Source organism: Ruditapes philippinarum, unplaced genomic scaffold, assembly GCF_026571515.1.
Source record: "Ruditapes philippinarum isolate M1 unplaced genomic scaffold, ASM2657151v2 ctg70_1_1_1_1, whole genome shotgun sequence".
Taxonomy (NCBI): Eukaryota; Metazoa; Mollusca; class Bivalvia; order Venerida; family Veneridae; genus Ruditapes; species Ruditapes philippinarum.
Window position 1 is genome coordinate 241,019 of NW_026858237.1, and position 21,648 is coordinate 262,666.

General features: G+C 30.9%; 1 protein-coding gene across 1 annotated transcript in view; it reads left to right on the plus strand.

Moving 5' to 3' along the window:
- Positions 1–7,865: 7,865 nt before the first annotated feature.
- The window catches only part of LOC132752567 (uncharacterized), a 75,290-nt gene continuing 61,507 nt past the window's right edge, over positions 7,866–21,648 (plus strand). The window contains exon 1 of the mRNA XM_060742906.1: positions 7,866–7,922. The gene's annotated coding sequence lies outside the window, so the exon portion shown is untranslated. The remainder of the gene's footprint in view (positions 7,923–21,648) is intronic.

Consider the following 21,648-nt stretch of genomic DNA (forward strand, 5'->3'; position numbering starts at 1 on the left):
AGTAGAATTCGGACATCATATTGCATCACTGTAAGGTCAGTTGTAGGTGATTAACCAGGAAAAAAATAGGCCTAAAGAAACATTAAATTTGTTTCTCCAGTACCTTTTTAACAAAGATGAGTTTGTATGCTCATTTTTTTATTGAATTTTGTTAAAAATTGTAATTTTTTTGTTGAATTGGATTTAAACTTGGAAAAAGCACATTTCAATAAATTTTGGGACAGACTGTTGAACCTGAGTTTCATGTGCATAATTGAATTTTGGTATCAGTGGAACTGTTTTTGATATTTTTGAAACCATTGTTACATACTTTCTTGTTTTTGATGTACAGAGACTTGAAATTTGGAATGATGTATAGAGACTTGAAATTTGGACCAGGAATGTAATTTCTAATGCGAAACGAATTAAGATATCAACTGACTACTGAAGGGGTTTAATTTCTGATCCTGAATTGATATGAATTTTGATATGAACTGGCCTACTTTTGATATATTTGATATCTCTTTACCTACTTTCTTTGTCTTTTATGTACAGACTTGAAATTTGGACCGGAAGTGTAATTTGCATAATATTTTTATGTTGAACTCAATTTTGATACCAGCTGACCTACTTTTGGTATTATTGACACCATTTGGCCTACTTTCTTGTATTTTGACATTCAGATTTTAAATTTGGACCAGGTTTGTAAATTCTGATTCCGAAATGAATTGTGATATCAACTGACCTACTTTTGATATTATTTATATAATTTGACCTTCATTCTTGTGTTTTATGACATACAGACTTGAAATTTGGACTAGGGGCGTAATTTCTGATGCTGAATTGAATTTTGATATCAACTGGCCTACTTTTCATATTTCTTACAATGTTTGACCTATTGTCTTTTTTTGAGGTACAGTTATGTTACCATATAGAATGTATAAAAAATTTGTTGTCCCAAACTGTAAACTTCAAACATCTACACCTTACATGTTTTGCATGTGACATTTTGTGTTTTCATTCATAAAAGTTATAAAAAAAATGTCCAGTCAAAATTAATCCTGCTCTAGTGGTCATTTATTCTGCATTTATTCTACTTAGTCACATAGGAACACACTTGCAACATACATATTTTTTACAAAGCCTTTCCAAAATATTAGGGCAAAATGTTTCAATTTATATTGTGAATAATGAAATGATGGGTTAAATGAGTGATTTAGGGCCATCTTAGTGGCCCTATTGTTTATTATGAAGAAAAAAAGCTAAAACAATCAGTGTTGTGAAAGTATATTACTACAGGGGCAAGTAAAAGTTTAGTTGAACTTGCCGAAATAGCTGGACTTGCCTTTCAGCAACTTCTTTTGAAAAATAATTTCCAACACTGAAAAGCAGTTGTTTCTGGTGAGCGAGTCAGGGCCATCATGGCCCTCTTGTAATAATGAATAGTTTACTTGCAGGAATATCTCTTGTGTTATCATTTTTAGTTAAGTACTATTTGTTTTTTGTTTGTAAAATATTTATTGATTTGATAATACGACGACAAAACATTTCAATTAATGAATTATTGCATACAATGTGGTTATTTTGCTTACAAAGTGGTGACGGAATCATTCATTATTTGTTTTATTCGAAATATGATTATTTTCTGCACTTTTTTTTTAGTAATATAATAATTATACAGAGTTAAATAAATATATAATCAAATGTACTTTTTATGAATTTCCTTTACCGTTAACATTACAAATTTAGCTTCAATAGCTCAAATGTTTATTCAATAATAATTAAATATTCAATTTAGAACAGTGGGTATTTAGTGCAATTTTAGATATATCAAATTTGCCATTGCAATTCTGGCAGGGCAATGTAACAGGATCATGCATCTCAAACTGCAATCTATTCAAGCCCTGACAGTTTGTTTCTAGAGCCCTGGTTTTTAAAATCATTTAATAAATCACGGATTTGTCATAGTCAGATGGGATAAAGATGACATGATTAATAATACATTGTTAAGACATGATATGGAATAAAACGAGGCTTAGCGGAGCTCAATGTTGATATAATATTAGATATGGAAAAATGAACAATAAGCTAAACTGAGTGAGTAAAACATTGATTTAATATGAAGTTTTTGGACTCGGAGAATGAAGTCTAAAATAATAAGATTGCATTTATTTAAATGAATTATGATAATATTGGGAAATAACAGACTGAGGTGAAATTTCATTAGTTACATTGTACTTAACAAATATATTTATAAAATAAATTATTTAAATGTGTAAAATCAAATGATGAAATGAAGCGGTTTACCAAATTCACTGTTCTTTTATTCGTTTGTCTCCCATGAAATACATGAGAACTAAAACGAGTGTAAAGTTTATCTGTGTTATCTGTCTGCATCTCATTTATCAAATTTCCATGCAGTCCGTTTTTCATTGAATATCCTTTTTACGCGTTTTGATAGCAATAGCGATAGCAATATGTGTCCTTTTGTCAAAGTATAAAGTCAAAACCGCAAACAAAGAATAAAGAGTGATTATTTAAGCAAATGTCAATTATTTACCTTGACGGTCAATGTACATTTTAGGTCAATATAATAACAGAAGTTTGTCCATTTTGTCATAGGATATTTTTGACAGAGCATAAATCAAATCCGTAAATAAATAACAAAGATATTGCAATTTAAGCTATATGCAATATTTTACCTTGAAAGTAAATGTAATATAATGGTCAATGTCATATTTTATATACTTTTCATGTCGGTTTTAAGTGTGAGTGTTCTTCCATTTATAAATCAAGTTCATAATTAGATAACGAAAATATGGCCAATTTTGCGAAATCTACGCATTTGACCTTTTGTAGAAAGGTGAAAATTAATTAAATCTGCTTGTTTGGATTATGCTAAAAGATTGTTGCGCCCAACAACACAAAAAAAATCCATTCATTACCTACAAAGTTATAGTTAATTATAGCAAACACTAGGAACAATAACATGCATTCCAAAAGAAAACAAACCAAAACATTTTTTAAGAGATTGGAGTCCAATTTCTTTATTGAATGTTTTTCATAGATTAGCATCAGATTCAGTAAATAGACTGAACAATGTCGACGTCTTAGATATATTAGTGTCAAAATATCAAACTGAATTTATTAAGAAAAAGTACCTTTTATGAAAGCACTAGATTAGTGTATGATATAATTCACAAGACTGAAGATAACGATATGCCTGGTTTACTAATGATGATTGATTTTGAAAAGGCTTTTGATTCTACATTGCATCTTTTAAATTCATAGAAAAAATTCTTTCATTATTTCATTTTGATCCAATGTTTAGAAAAGGGATATCTCTACTATACACCACTAAACTTGAGTTATTTCAAATGTTTTTTCTTCATTTTTTTCAAGAGTCAAAGACAAAACGATCCAATTAAACTACAATCTTCACTTTGTGTGCATAGATTCTAGCAATAAAAATAAAACAGTTAAAAGAGGTTTTACTGATGTTCGATGATAGGTGTTGGGTGTTATTGTTGATGTCTTTTTCTTTTTGTTGAGAAAATTATAGATTTATATTCTAATGAAAAACTTCAAAAAGTAAAAAAATGTATAACGCGCTGGAAAAAAATCGTTAATTTCAATTGGAAAATATATTTTACAAAGTCAATAATGTTACCTTTATTTATTCATTGTTAAACAAGTTTACAGACTCCCAGTTCTATATTCTTTAAAAAAAATCAATGACTTATTTTTATGCATTTTTTTGCATGGTTAGCCAAGGCAAAAATTAAGCAAAACATACAAGAACGCGGTGTTGATATGCTTGATATCTATAGTTATAAACAGTTTGAAAAATATGCAATTGCGAACGTAAATGTTATAAGGTAGTAAACACATTGTTTGAAATGAATAAAGGTTATATCACTGGAAAACTGTTTTATGAAATAATAATTAGTAATATCAGAAATACAGTCTGCATTGATGCATCAAAAGCATATATGACCTTTATAGAGGTAATGCAGAACAAATTGTAAGCATGTTTTTTATTTTATGATCACAACTTTTTATTTGGAAATAGATATTTAACTGACATATAAAAGATATTTCAACTGTTTATCTTTTATAACATAAAAATGGGTTGTTTATTTGATTAGTGTCATAAATCAATGTGTGCTATAATAAAGAAAACAAGTAACATAAAATGCAATCCTACTGTTGGGCCATGCAATTGCGAAGTAGACTAGCAGTTTCCATTTGTCAGCATTGTCATAAATTTTGCAAATAATGATTATCAGTTTATAGACATATGTGTCATCAAAGTCCATTAACATTCGTAATTGATTAATTTAGTTTTTAGATATTTATGAAAAGGGATAATACGTCCGTGCAATTTTTCAATTTTATGTAAAGAGTAAAGTTGGGTTTGCAGTCATCTACTCCCCCTAAAAGTTATAGAACAGATAAATTTAAATGTAATGGAAAAAATAAAAGTGTGATTTTTTTGACGATTAAAAATTTTCAATGGAAAAAATCCCCAAAATAATTAGGCAGCTCAAACATTATTTTATTAAAGTAACAATGTCTTCCAAAGTCTTCCAAATTGTCTAAATAATTTATTTCCTGGTTTATATTCTTATTTTCAACTACAGCTCAAAGAGTTGAATGTTTTTGAGCACGTATATATTTTATTACACAAACTGTAAACTTAACAAATAATCCTACGGAAACGTATACCGACCATCTCTATATGATACATATCAAATGACTTTTTTACAGTTTTATATTATGTTTGTTATATGCAAATATGATTTGAGGAAAGAATTACATGTTTAAAAAGATTTGTTTTATTTTTTCATTTTGTCAAAAAGTTAAAAGTAGTTTATCTTGCATTATAAGATAAAAACGTACGATAGATTACGAAAAAATACGTATTATATATGATTTACAATATAACTTGATTTAATTGCTTCCTTTATCAAATACAAAAGTTTTGACTTTTCTCGTGTCACACATCATATAAGACGAAATATCGCTTAAGGTTTGGGATCTATGTTCCTATAATAACATCAACTGGTCGAATATGCCTTTTATATAATATTTATATAATATTTATCATGTAAAATGGTAAAATTGTCGGAAGTTATCGTTTTAAGCTCTATATATTATATATATCTTACACAAATATAATGGTTTCTATGATAACTAATTTACATCAGGTACTACTTCACTAGCTTATTTTATGCATATTAACAACTAACGGAGTTTGTCTTTTTTATATAATCTTTATCTTGTAACACTATCTGAAGCACAATTATTTAAACATTCCTTAATCTTGGAATACAAAAAGACTCATTCAAATGTTTCTTATATAATTTTTAAAATACCTTTCTATTGTGCGAGTTTTTTCTGTCCTCATTATCAAATATAAATTTTAAAATATGTTGTATTATATTTTATAATGATAGATGTATGCGAATAAAAAACCTCAATATATAAAAGTAATACATATAAATGAACAGAAAAATGTCACATAAATTTGAATCCAGCAATATTAATAGCAGATTGAGTAAATGATATATATTCAAGATCAAATAACAATGTAAATATTGGTCAAATTAAATCGTGTGTTAAATAAATTGTCTTAAATTCTGTTTTTACCAACATGCAGGGGCTGTAGATATTACTAATTAAATATTTCAGATCAAGTTAGTTTGTAAAAATTGGTTTGGTATATAATATGTATTAAATAAATTGTCAAATATTCTGTTTTAACTAACATATAGGGGTGGTCGCTATACGTTTGCGTATAATCCAGGCTTGAATCTGTATTTTTAAAATTTATAAATGTCACAAAAGATCCTCAAATAAAATCCTTATTCGTCTTATATATGGTACTCAAAGATCTTTCTGGAATAATCTGTTTATTGAATATTCTAAATAGGAAACAAACTCTCCAGACCTTTCCGAAATATTATACAATTCTCTTAAAGTTACCTGAAAGTTCATAAATATTCTACATGTAATTATAATACGGAAACAACACAATATTTCAAATACAAAGCCTAACCATGCTAAATAAATAAGTCGTCAACATAAAAAAAACACTTTGAAATGCATGTTTTGGTTCGTTTTGAAAGACATATCAATTAATCAATAATCCTTATAAATCTTTTTGATATAAAACATATTTCAGTTTTACCGGAGGAGGTTATTGTTGCGGTTAATTTTCTCTCTATGACTCGTTCTTACAACTGTTGGCGCTGTCCTTTGATATTTAAAAAAAAGTTAAACGTCAATATGTACGGAAACGTAAAGCGACCACCCCTATATGTTAGTTAAAACAGAATTTTTGACAATTTATTTAATACATACTATATACCTAACCAATTTTTATAAACTTACTTGATCTGAAATATGTTTCTAGTAATACCTACAGCCCGTGCATGTTCGTAAAATAGAATTTAAGACAATATATGTAACACACGATATATATTTGACCAATATTTACATTGTTATTTGATCTTGAATATATATCATTTACTCAATCTGCTGTTAATATTGCTGGATTCAAATTTATGTGGCATTTTTCCGTTTATTTATATGTATTAGTTATATATATCGAGGTTTTTAATTCGCATACCTCTATAATATACAATATGATATAACATATTTTACAATTTATATTTGATAATGAGGACAGAAAAATCTTGCACAATAGAAAGCTTTTTTAAAGATTATATATGAAACATTTGATTGAGGCTTTTTGTATTCCAAAGATTAAGGAATGTTTAAATAATTGTGCCTCAGATAGTGTTACAAGATAAAGATTAATATATAATAAAGACAAACTCTGTTAGTTGTTAATAAGCATAAAATTAGCTAGTGAAGTAGTACCTGATGTAAATTTGTTATCATAGAAACCATTATATTTTTGTAAGATATATAATACATAGAGCTTAAAACGATAACTTCCGACAAATTTACCATTTCAAATGTATGTACAGAGGATGGTACATGATAAATATCATATAAAAAGGCATATTTGACCGGTTGATGTTATTTTAGGAGCATAGACCCAAAAGCTTAAGCGATAGTTCGTCTTATTTGACGTGTGACACGAGAAAAGTCAAGACATTTGTATTTGATAAAGGACACAATTAAATCAAGTTATGTTGTAAATCATATATAACACGTATTGTTTTGTAATCTATCGTACGTTTTTATCTTATAATGCAAATTAAACTACTTTTAACTTTTTGACAAAATGAAAAAAAAAACAAAAAAACACTTACATCTTTTTAAATATGTAATTCTTTCCTCAAATCATATTTGCATAAAACAAACATATTATAAAACTGTAAAAAAGTAATTTGATATATATCATATAGGGATGGTCGCTATACGTTTCCGTAAATATGATACTCTTATTTACTGAACATTTTCCAATATATAATGGTTTAGTGTTGCAATTCTACTTTGATTTACTTTATCACAAACAGGAAAGGTAAAAACACGTTATTGAGTTGATATATGCGCACTTGAACATGTAGAAATGTTTCTCAATCTACACTGACGTTTTTGCTTGTTAAGTTTTCTAGGAGAAAGCGGAGATAATAGACGACTGAACCGGTTCGGGCTACGATTATCTAACGAAAATCTTCACAGGTTCTTTATCGTACAATTAATTAATCACAGGTTTAAAACATTGTCCCACTGATTGATCGAAGATAATTATGTCCAGTTTATGTTTTCTGAATTTACAAAAACTTTTTTTAGATCTCAAGAGATAAAATAACCTGTTAAATATTATTTAGTTATATTTATTGCTTTCCAATCTTTAAAGATCGTTATCAGTCTAATCTGTAGGTATTAATTCCTATCTTGCATTGAAGATTTGATTAAGGCGCATATGAGTTTTGATCATACAGATGTTCGGTATACAATATAAGGTAAAAGAATTTTTACAGTTATTTACAGTTATTGAAACTATAGAAATTTGATACATTTAAATGAACTTTTGGCAAGCAGGTTCATGACAAAATGATTAAAAAATTATAAAGAATGATTATGTTTAACATTAACCCGCTATTATATTAGCTATTTATCGTTACTGATGTAATTTCGATACAAAGTGGCAGTTTTTAATTGATTGATATATAAATTAATCTATTAAAAATAAATGTAGAAATTGAAGAAATATAAATTAATTTTGTTATATGATTATTTACCTTGTACCAGAAATACGTATTGCGGGCAGTTGTCATAAAAGTTGTATGATCAAATAGGGTTATTACCTCTCATATGTTATTGTACCTTATATTTGTTGAAATACGATACGTTTAATCACAATTATTGAAATAAGATTGTTTTGAACTCTTACTTTAGGCGGGCACATCATTTGTTCAATTTAAAATTTGGTAGTTACGACACTTTTATTCATGTTATAAAAAATGAATGAATATACAAGTATTATCATGTGCTTTTGAAAAAAATGATGTTGTCTTATCTAAGCTGATACCCCTGTTAATAAATGATTATACCCTGACATGAAGTTTCAGTCATTAGCAAGCAAACGTTGACATCCAATTTCATCTTAAATGATATTTTTGACAGAACCTAGACATTCCGCTTTTCAATAAAATGGGTGTGCGACCAGCATGGATCCAGACCAGCATGCGCATCCGCGCAGTCTGATCAGGATCCATGCTGTTCGCTATCAGTTTCTCTACTTGTTATAGGGTTTGTAAGCGAACAGCATGGATCCTGATCAGACTGTGCGGGTGCGCAGGCTGGTCTGTATCCATGCTGGTCGCAAACACACTATGTTGGTTTTGTCGTGACGCGGCTCATATCATTATTAAGTGGAATTGATTGACATTTCTAAATGATCTACGAATATAATTAGAGAAATATTTTAAACGGTAAAAAGATAATAGTACCGGCTTCGTGTTTGAGTTATCCACCTTTAAGTTTGAAGCGTTTGTATCTTTCAACGACAGATAATTATCAATCAAGATAAGCAAGGCCGTATTTGTTTTGCTTTATAGGTAGTCGACTTCTTACGGCTTGTTATAAAAATCAAGAATAAGTAGTTAGTATTTCGTTAATTGTACTTAACTGCAAAACTATGCCCAATTTGAAGAAAGGGTCTGTTTATAGTTTAAACATAATTATTCTAGCGCGATTGGTTAACAATTTCTTGCAACTTATATAACCAATACTATTACCTGATACCTTATATGAATGTAATTTGTTACTATATAAGGTATCAGACCTTTTATAAATGTAATTTGATATTTCAAAAATTTTCCGAAATTCTAAAAACGTCCGCGATCGAATGTTTCCCTCGAGTGCCAACTGACGTCATAGAATGATTCATTATAAACCAGACGTGGTGTGACATAATCAAAAGGTTGTTAATTGAATAAATTTAATTATCAACATATTTGCAAAACTATTTACTGTTGTCATATGAGCGATCATTATTTCTTGACACGAGTATTATTGAAATCCATGGGGATTTGAACTGTGACTATAATTTTATTTTATTCCTGTAGTTGAATTCTACATTCACATTAAATATATACTATGCTCAAATTTAATATTCGAACATATTGATAATTGCCACACAGACTCTTTGTAAACATAAAATAAAAAGGTTTTGACTTCATACAAAGTAGCTATATTATGTTTAAAATTCTACAAACTATAGGTGGTCACAATATGAATATATAGTGTCATTAAAAAAAACCTGGCAGTATTTTTAAGAAAAGACCAACTTTACTTCACCCGTATCAGGGAATGCAGCTTCCCATACACATTTTATTCATTCGTTTATTCAAGTTAGACACATTCAGTTAGAACTTCATAGATTTCAACACATTTCTGTGATTAAATTTGTTCACTAAAAGATGAGCATAGTATATCTTTAACATGCACATGATATAAAATTAAAAATACATGTATTTAAATAACTAGATATACCTTTTAAAGGTAATTATTTGACTGTATTATGTCAGTGATGTACCAATCACAAGAAAATAGTATCATACAAAACTATCTTTACTAATCGGAATACCCCTATCTTTTTTGAAAGTAATTATTTGACTGTAATATGTCAGTGATGTTACAATCACAAGAAAACAGTATCATACAAAACTATCTTTTCTAATCGGAATATCCCTATCTGAATAAAAACGAAAAATACGCCCCCCGCAAAAAACTCCCAAAAACAACAACAGAACAAAACAAACTAAAACAAAAATAATATTGCATTTTTATAAAACATGTTTAAAGAAGCTCTACTGAAATCAGACGCCTAAACATCTAAAACTTGAATTTCTTACATTGTTCACGAAACAAATTTAGGGATTCTTAGCTCAATTTGAGTGTTTGAGTGCAAAGCTTGCAACGATTGCCGATTTTAGTCATTTTGCACCTTCTGAAACAAAAACGGGTGAGAAATTTGTACACACGTTACTGGCCCAGACATTCATCGAATGCTAGACAAATCTCGGTAAAATGTCAATTCCCGTCATGTCAGAATAATCTCTGTCGAGTCCGTTTACGGTGGTATAATTTCACATTGGGACATTTCTATTTTTTTTGTCTAATTAATCATGTCTTGTGTCACTATTTACTCTCCGACAAGCTAAGAAATTTATTACTTTTAAAGGCTTACACCCCTGGATTATTGATAATTGAAAATACTGCGAAAGTACTTGCATATATAGCAAGAGAAATGTTTTCTGGACCTCCTACGTGGCTGTTGAACCACCTATGTAAATATTCATAGGCTCATGCTTTCGACTATTTTTCCATTACTTGTAATGGAAATATGCCCATAAATTCTAACAAGAATCATGATCGAGTTTAGTTTTTAGTATGCCATTCGGAAAGGTAGTACTCAGTCATATTTTGCATGAGAGGGATATCATCAATTACGTTTTAACCATTCTACTTTTGGTACATTTTCATACTTTGAATTAAAAATTATATGATTGATATATTAAAATATATCAATTCATAATTGTAAGACTTAATAATATAAAAGTAGATTTTCAGGTTAATATCAATTGCTATTCTGAACACATAATTGTACATGTGTCCACATAAGAAAATGATAGCTTGGAAAATTACAGGTACACATCCTCGCTGAATAAAATAAACAATAGATATATCATAAAATTTTATACCTGTACACACACCTTTTAAGCAACCTTTGTGGTTAAAGTTCTTGATTTCTTATCACTTGCAACCCATCGCCTTAGGTACGAATTCGCCAGGGATTTAAAATTATTTCATTGGGGAAAGCTATCGATTTAGCTTACCGCATATTGGTGGTTCTACATAGGTGGTGCCCTTGCCTGAAACAATGTATGGATGGGCACTTGAGGTCTTCCGCCACTAGTTCGGTTGAAAAGTCGATGTATTTCCATTTCAGAATCGGTGTGCAATGATTGGGTTGTTACCAATCAAGGTCAAGGTCAAACTAAAAGGTCAAATATTAATTTTATAATAACTTTTTAACCACTCAATTGAAAAAAAAATAACTTGGCACAACTGATCACCATTATGAGACGACATGAAGAGTGCAAAAATTTGGTTGCTCAAAAATGAAGGTCACACTTTAAGGTCAAATGTTAAAAAGTATACACTTCGTGTCAGCTCCATAACGTTTTAATCGCTGAAATAAAAAAATGGCGCAATTGATCACCATTATAAGAACAATAATTTGGTTGCTACCTCCAAGGTCAAGGTCACACTTTAAGGTCAAATGTATAAAGTCTTCATTTCGTGTCCTCTCCATAACTTTTAAACCTCTGAATGTTTTAAAATGTATTGGCGCAAGTTATAAACATTATGAGGCGATGTGCAGAGAGGATAATTAGGTTGCTACCCCAAGGTCAAGGTCACACGTAAAGGTTAAATATTTAAAAGTCTTCATTTCATCGTAAAAAGGTCTACATATCGTGTCCGCTCTTTAACCGCTGATTTTTTTAAAAATGATTTGGCACAACTGATCACCATTATTAGACGACGTGCAGAGCAAGGTCAAGTTCACCTTTTAAGGTCAAATGGAAAAACGTCTGCATTTCGTGTCTGTCCATAACATTTAAACGACTGCAATGTTCTTTAGATTGGCAGAAATGATCATCATTATGACACCAATGGCAGAGCAATAAAGTCACAACCCTGAAAGTAAGGGCCAAACTCAAAGGTCCAATGTAAAAACAGCTATTTTTCATGTCTGTTCTATAACTTATTGACAATTAAAAAGTTTTAAAATTACCTGGCACAAATGATCCTCACCATGATACAATCAACAGAGCTCAACATCTAGGTTGCTGCCCCAAATGTCAAGGTTATATGTTCTCCATAACTTTTTGACTTTATGGAAGTTATTAAATAACTTGGCACAAATAATCACCATATTGAGACTATGTGTTTATGATATGCATGGCCCAACATAAAGGTTTGTTGGTAAAAGGTCAAGAAGTACAAATTCATGCTTAGCTGTCCCCAAAACTGCCTTGAATATATTGTGTAGACGACTACTAGGTGATACTTTAATTCAAAATTTGGGACGAATATTATTTCATCCCGGTAACGAATCTACTATTTGAATAGTTATTGCGCAATGCTACATTAAAGAAAGTTTTACATGTAGGCAGTATCGTTTGCGGCAAAGAAAGTTTTTGAATGAAAGTAAAGGGGAAAGCTCTGCGAGTCTGGGTAAACATTTACCTAAGAGGCAAACTTTGAACAATTTTGGTTGAAATCATTACCTAAATAAACATTTAACAACAATGCTTTATAGCTTTTAGATTTAGACAATAAAACAGAGGTCTGTACGGAATAAAATTTTATGAACAACTTTAATAAGGAACATCTCAGATGGTTTCAATATATGTGACATGCTAAAATATAGACTACGGGAGTTAGACGGTGAGAAGCTATCGATCATTAAATATTATTTATCTTTACATTCACGTATATGTTTATTTTAAAATGATACATCACAATATAACAGTAAATATAGCCAGTGGCAGAAAGGTACCACATTTGTTATCGCATTGATGTTTGGTAATATTATTCATGATAACTGAACTTCGAATTCCAAATGCCCTGAAAAAGCATACAGTTTTTCGAATAGTTATAACAAGTTGTTAGTTATAGAAGACTTAATATATGCCTTTCTTATCTGTGAGTGTCAACGGAAAATGTCAAAATTTCTTGTGTTGTACTATAGAAAATGTCTTTTGTATATTGATAAAATTATATCGGCTATATTTCTGCCTGTTTGTATTCTCAGAGAATGCACTTAATGATAATTTCACTTTTGGTATCAAGTTTAAGTACATTTTATATACAACACTTTTCTTCCAATATTCTATACATTATCTTAACAGAGCTGTGTGGTTTAAACATATCATTCTTGCTTAAAGTATGTATCAGATTACAGTCATTTTATTATTATGTGTAATGTAATTTATAGAACTAGAATGTTCAAACAGATTTGATAATCCGTAACGTGACATTATACTACAAACTATTTATTGCCTAATGTGATTTACGAGTCTAATTCGGCAAACGAAGGTGTCTCTGTTATGAAAACCATAATTTTTGTTTTAAATGTATTTACTTTGAGAATATTAGAAGTGCAATATAAATATTATAACTTGAATGTAATTTCATTTCTCATGGAAAATCGAATGTGATGTTGAATTCTGCTTAAGCCGGTGCCAGAGGGCGTGGACGGTAGTTTGCACTTAACAGTACCGTCCATGAACAGGCTCAATCAAACCGAGCATGCAACATTTTTTATTATGCCGTAAAGGGCTTTCTTCAGGGATTCTTATTTTCTCTATTTTATGTTCCTTTATAGTAACAACTAGCAACCCATGTGAACAAATCACTCCAGTCCCCTACCGGTGGTATTTTTTTTACTGGTTTAACATAAATTTTATGGATTATGTGCTTTTTCTTTGATATTAACATGTCACTTGTCCACATAAACCAGTAAAATAACAACATAAACTAGTCGGTTTATGGAGTTATCTACTTTTTAACTAACATTATTGACGGAATGAAGCTCAACGACCATTGGATGTTTGTCCGTCAGTGCGTAAGTCCAACTGTCCAAAAAACTGTATCCCGTGATAACTCAAAAACTCTCAAAATATTTTATGAAACTTGAAATATGGGTAGATTATGTACCTCTTTTATTGTTCTTACTATGTTGAAAAATTTTGTTGCTTTGGCGACAAATATACTTAAAACATGGCAAAAATTACACAAAAATAGATTCTGTGATAACGCTTAAAAGTGCTAATGGCAGTATTTGTTATGAAACCTGAAATATGGATATATTGCATTATGGAGATTATGCACGTCAAGATTCACAACTCTACTTACAAAACATATTATATTTACCCCCTCGAACAAAAACATGTGTTTGCATTATTTCTTTATTTCTTAATGTACTTAAAGCGTATGTGTCTTATCGTCACCCACATCATATGTGGCAGGGTTCAAAATTATAGCACTTATATTTCAGAATATTAGCATCCATGAAATTAGAATTTCTATGAAAAAATGTTTGTTTTCTATAACTTCTTTATTTCTCAAGGTATCAACTGCAAATTTTAGGTATATATTCCTTATTATTACTTAAAGCATGTAAGCGAAGATTTATTACTCTAGCTTGACTATTTCTAGAATTATGTCCCCCTTAGATGTTTTCTAGAATTTTTTTTTTCATTTCATGATTTACTTTAACTTTCTGACCCAAACATCATGATAATATGATATGTTTTATAAATATACCGTCCATATTTCCAGAATTATCTTCCCTGTAAAATTTAAATTTCCTTTTTATTTTATAACACACATTTCTTCATGGATTTAAAATTACTTTCAAATATATGTTAATTGTTAAGACAAAAATCACATGTCATTAGATTTATAAGTCAAGCTCATTGGTTTGCATTATTATTTTCGTTTGGAACTTTTTATATTTTTGTATTTTCTTCTGTATTACTTTATATGGTATATATTTGAAAATTGGTATATTCCTCACTTTTGTTCTTTGTTACTATCAATGGTATCTACTTAAGATAAATGTTCTTTGTTACGACACACATCACGTATGACGCTGTTCTTAATTCCAGCGTCATCATTTGTAGGGGTGGAGTCATCTGGTGGTCTGTTGGTGGGTCCGTTACTGATTTCTTGTCCGGAACATAACTCAGAATGTGCAAGAGATATGACTTAAAATTTTGTAGGCAGAAAGAACTTAATGAGTAGAAGTGAAGTGCAAAAGAACCATAACTTTTCCTTGCCAAACTATGGAGTTATTGCCCTTTGTTAATTATTACACTTTCAACCATGTCAGGGACATAACTCTGCAACTGCAAAAGATATTAACAAGAAACTATGTACGTAGATGTATCTCATTGGGTAGATATGCAGTGCAAAATGACTGTAACCCTTCCATCCGAAATTATGTAGTTATTGTCATCGTTCATTTTTACACTTTGAACTTTGTCCAGGACATTACTTAAGAAATATTAAAGGTATCAACTTGAAACTTTGTAGGTAAATAATTCTCATTGAGTAGAAGTGCAGTGCATTAGGGCTCTAACCGTCCCTTCGGGGTTATTGCTTATGTTTATATTTTGAGCTTTGTCTGGGACATTAATTGAAAATTTTAGAAAGGTATATACTTAAAACTTTATATGAAGAACGATGTGCTGTTCAGAAGAACCGTTACCTTTTCTTCCCTATATTTGGAGTTATTGCCCTTTGCTCATTGTTTCACTTTGAGCTTCGTCGGATGCATAACTTGTTAACTATAAAAGGAATCAACATAAAACTTTGTAGGTAGATAGATCTTAGTTGAAGTGCAGAAATCTCACTGAGAAAGAACGTATTACACTTAAAAGAAGTCATGAATATTTCAAACATGAATTTATCTTGTTAATTTAGGACAAATATTTCAAAACATTTGAAACAATCTATAATCTACTGCATTATCCCTATGTGCAAAATTATTTACTAAAAAGCACGTTTTCTGACAAGCGCGTGTCGGGAGCATTCGGCACTTGTGACAAGCTCTCGTTTCACGAGTTACCTCATATTTATTGTGAGTCTGTCTGTCTGGCCGTCCCTATAATTTATTTCCTGAAATTACTTTTAAAGAACAGTGAATTTCCTCAACAAATTAAGTTAAAATAGAGAAAGTTGAAACTTTTGTTATAAATATTGATCCTGAGAGAATTGGATCTTATGATTATCTGATGTGTAACACAATTTCCTCTTAAGGCATGGCAACTTTACGCATTACTATGACACAGATAAAACTAAGACCTCAAAATATTTAATGTCCTCAATATTGCAAAATGGCATAACTGAATGGCCACAGGTAGGAAACATTTGTATTGCTTGCAATACTTTGGTAATTGCTTATTCAACATATTATACAGCAGTCGTTGGGTGGGATTATCTAGGGATCCGGTACGCGTTAATGTGAAAGTTGGTATAGTTTAATTTAATTTAATTGGCAGGTCATCAAACCCATCCAAAGTGTTGATAATGATTGCTTGTGTCAACTATTTTTGCGTATCAAATCTAATTTGAAGCTTAAATCATTAGATCTAGTCTGTTAAAATGTTATATTCTGCTTCAAAATTTGACTTTATTTACGAGATATTAACACTGAGGTGAGCAGATCGGTAAAAAGAAAAACAAATCTTGAAACACATTTACGTTATACTTAACACTGCCAACAGTTGATAATTTAATTATTCATAATTTATAAATTTTATTTATATTTTATTTATAATAGTTGTAAAAATCGATTTCTTTTTCTGAATAAAGTTTTACTTGTTCATTTTCCGAAAATTAACAGCATGAAACACTATTGCTACAATATCACCAAGCACTTTTATTTGACCTAGGGAACCGTGTACCGAAATTTCGCTGCCCCTTTAACTTCGGAACAACTAGCAGATTTATTTTATATTAGAGCTTATCCAGAGACTGACGGAAATCGCCGATACATTGCTATTGTTCGCAGATGCAATTCGACTTATCAGAAAATTTCTAATTTTCCGACATTTGAACCACCAATCAAATCTTCCACAGCTGCAAAAAACGTTTAACATGCTTCTTTAAAAAAAGCAAACATGTATTATTGATTTTCGAGTCATGCTGTACTCGTATTTGGAGTTTTTAACATCTCAGTGCCATAAATCACGACACATATCAAACCAAAAGCAGAGATTTTGTTTCTCCTTTTTCGAAATCCCGTGGGTCCCCGATACTGTCCTTTGCTATCACGTGGTACAGGTTGAAAGAATTAATGCTTCCGAGGGATCACTTTGTTTCGAGGTTTTTATACTTCACAACAGCAGATGTCAAGTGCTATGTGGAAGCTGTAAAAAGTTGCCCCGTACTTGACTTCAATGTTGTTATATTTTTATCATTGATTCCAGCACTTTTAAGTGTTGAGAATTGAGTATCGCTCAAGCAGGTGCTAGGGGGCTACGCTCCCTTCGCAGCTTACTGAATACACTCCCGTTACTTCAGCTTTTGAATACACCATTTTTGGTATGTGGCCCAAGTGTACAAAATTTATAGCTATACCTTCATAATGTATGTTTTACACTCCTTTAAAGTTGCATATGTTACGTAAGATGTGCTTAAGAAAATTCTTAAATTAGAAATAATTGTTGTTGATGTACACTTTACATTATACTTTCATTTTTATGCTCACCCTTTAGTCGCCGCTTTGTCCATCCGTCTGTCTGTCATCCATACAAACGCATAGGTACTTGTGTGACTTGGAGAACAATAGGTAACAGTAAATTCTATTTGATCCTATTAATTCCGTTTTTACTTGTGTTTTTTTAAGCCTTGTGTGACTTAAATGGCTAAAAAGATCAAATGAAAAGTCACAGAAGTACCATTTCGTAAGTACAGGCGTCCGCCATCTATTCTTGTCCGGGACATAACTTTGAAATCAACATAAAACTTTGTAGGTAGATAGATCTCATTGAGTAGAAGTGCAGTGCAAAAGAACCAGAACTCTGTCCTGACTTATTTTATTGCCCTTGTCCATTTTTACTCTTTGGACTTTGTCCAGGAGCGTAAGAGATATCAACATAAAACTTTGTAGGAAGAATGATCTCATTAAACACAAGTGCAGTGCAAAATAACCTTAACTTTGCTTTACTCAATTTTTGAGTTATTGCGCTTTGTTCATTTTTTGAACTTTGAACTTTGTCAGTGACATAACTCTGACACTAGAATAGGTATATACTTACCTGTGTCAAAATCCTATTCGAGGAGCATCACCCGGTTCAACCGGTTCTTGTTTTGAATATATTGTTATACTGATATCTTAAAGATTATACATGTACATGATTTCCAACATTAAATACTCACTTGACATAAATCTGTAGATGTATCAGGTGTAAGGCATATTTTCTTCCTAGCACCAATCTTTTCTCCCTAAAATAATAAATAAGTATTTTAACTATATTTGATCAGTTCAACTATTTCATATTGATAGAAATCTGCCATTTTATACATTTGGGAGAACATTGGATTTGTACAACATTTAGATGGTTCAGCAATTTTCATATATGAGAAATGATTTCAGACATTGAATATATGAGCCGCGTCACGACAAAACCAACATAATGGGTTTGCGACCAGCATGGATCCAGACCAGCCTGTGCATCCGCGCAGTCTGATCAGGATCGATGCTGTTCGCTTATCAACCCAATTACAAGTAGAGAAACTGATAGCGAACAGCATGGATCCTGATCAGACTGCGCGGATGCGCAGGCTGGTCTGGTTCATGCTGGTCGCAAACCCATTATGTTGGTTTTGTCGTGACGCGGCTCATATATGGTAGTAATGTCGTCCTCGACTGATTTAGTCATGCAGCTTTTTGTTACACTGAAAGTTTACATATATGTACCAAATTTTACTGTCAAGCATTATATTACCCAGCATAACGTCTCGTCTCCTATGAGTGATAACAAACCCTTATCAAACAGGTCATCAAACATTTACAATGTTTGACTAGCAAAAACAATTGTTTGTTCACTGATTTTTGGTTTATGAATAAATGAAAGATAAAATATGAAAATGATTATTTGTGTAGGAAAGTTATCATTTGGACAAGTTTCTTAAGCTTTCATTTTTATCCATAGTTATGGTGTAGTTGTTTATCAAGTCAGGTTTGAAAATGAGCAGTTGTTGCTGTCTAAGGAAACAAAACAAAAAAACATTTCAGAAATGTATCTTTGAAGTGACCATGCAGCCAACAAAACTCACAAACATAGGGTTTTTTTATGCGACATTATTGATGTTTTGGCAGAGTTATGCCCCCTTAAATTAATGCAAAGTTTTTATGACTTGTGTGAAAACAAAAGAATAATTTGGGTAATCTGTCAAAATTCATTGGAGATTATTAAGCAATATAATTGGCAACATTATTTTGACTTCTGAAGTTTTTAACTAAGAAATACATGTTTAACTGCTATGTTTAATGCACCAGCAATTGTAAAGATTTTTTTGTCAGTTGAATATGCAGGCTTATGCACATGTTTCTAATGTACCCTCTTTTCTTTGTGTTTTGTTATTTTGAAGATTAAGAAATTATTTATGCTATAGATTTAAAATCAAATGTGATATCTGTGATAATACATGTAAGTCATTTGCGTGGACTAAATTGGTACATTTATGTCTTGACATTTAGGCATAAAATAAATTGATAGACACTTATCACTGCTATTGTTTTCTTTTTAATATAAAAAATCAGTTGTTTTGATAATTCTTCAGTGAAAAGTAAAATGACAGATGAAAAGCATCAGTTGTCAAATAAGTAAGTACCTATATTGAGAGCTATTGTACTCACACATTGCCAGCATTGGCTTCACTCAATGGTTTTGCTTTTGTGATCTCCAAAAGTACAGAAATAATAATTGTGCATAATAAAGGGTCACGATTCAAGGACAATAACTCTTATATTACTTGACAGTATTATGGCCCTTTTGAACTTAGATCCATCAATATAGTGATGCGGATTACCTGTCCTGTGCATGTCATTCATTACTTAAAAAAATAAACAGCTTTTTTAACAAAAGCTTAAACTAGCATGTTCCTAGCAGTGCTCTCCATGTTGACTAATTGAACAGTCATTAACAAAGGAAATAATAATGTTGACTAACATCATATAAAATAATCTTAGGAAGCATAATGTAACTCATAAATAATAAAATAAAAGCTGGCCATATTCAAGTTCAGGATTATGAATTAACATGACAGGTTTTTGTAATTTTTAGGCAATATTTTTATTGCCTACTTGTATTATACATACCTGATGTGCAGTTGTAAGTGGTACAGGAATTTTAGATGTGCTTTCATTTGACTTCCTTGGCATACTATTGGACCCTTGCACAATGTTCTCCTTGTTTAATGTTATAAAAACGGGTATTTTAGATGGGCTGTGCAGCATATGTGCGTTTTCATTTTCCTCTTGCCTGTGTATTTTGCTGACAGATCTAGGTCTCTGTAGCGTTAAGAGAACCCTTTTGGCCCTTTTATTACTTACAGTATTAACACATATGCTAGAAATAATGTCCTTTTCTAACTCGTATTCATTTTTAATAGTAAGGTATTTGCATTTAACCTTCTCATATCTGTTAATTTTATTAACACATTCTTGGCAAAGGTAAGATTTGCCTGCCTCAGGTTTAATGTCAGGTAAAAACTCCTTTAAACTTGTTAATAAATTTAATGAGGCAGGTGTATTTAAGTCCCTCCGTTTGGCCAGGAAAACTCTCCCTTTTTTTTGCAATTTCTAAATCTTTCAAGCACAACCTGCAGCATGTCTCAAAATTGGTTACAAATTTCTTCGGTGTAGCCATAATTTCAACAGGGAGGAAGAGATTCAATGCTAGGTGTTCCGATCTCCTTAATTAATTTAATCGTTTTTAATGACCCTCAGTAAATTGGTTCGATATATTGTTTATAAATAAAAATGTAAAACGGCCATCAATTATAATTAGCGACCTCATGCGGCATTCTTTGATGCCAAAAAAGGTTACGCGTTTACAGCACCCAGACTCCGCAAAATTTGAAGAAAGTAAATGTAAATTTTATTTCATTTTGCAATTTATTTGATTACATGTATTTACATACTAATTGACAAATATCTGTATACATATATAACAACAAAAACAAAACATTTTTATTAATATGATAAAAATGTAACATGCGTAGGCCTACATGAAATGTTTGTTTACATTTTTGACTGTCAAACTCATGTATGTGACTGCTCGTTGTAAGCTATTCGCTGATTGGCTAAAATGTAGATGTGGATTTCCTTGTCTAAAAATAGAAATATCGGTCTGGGCATACTATTTTAGCAGAGGTAAGAAGTGATCGTTAGTGAAACATTCGACCGATGCGCAGGAGAGTACTAGGGGGCGTGAGGGATGTTGAACATTATCCATCATTTACAGACTCAAATAAACCGAGTTTGCAGTTCTCTTGTTATTTTGTTGTGATTAATGCTTCGGAGGGATCAATTAGTTTCCAGATTTTTATACCTCACAACAGCAGGTGTCAAGTGTTGTGTGTGGCAGCCGTAAAAAG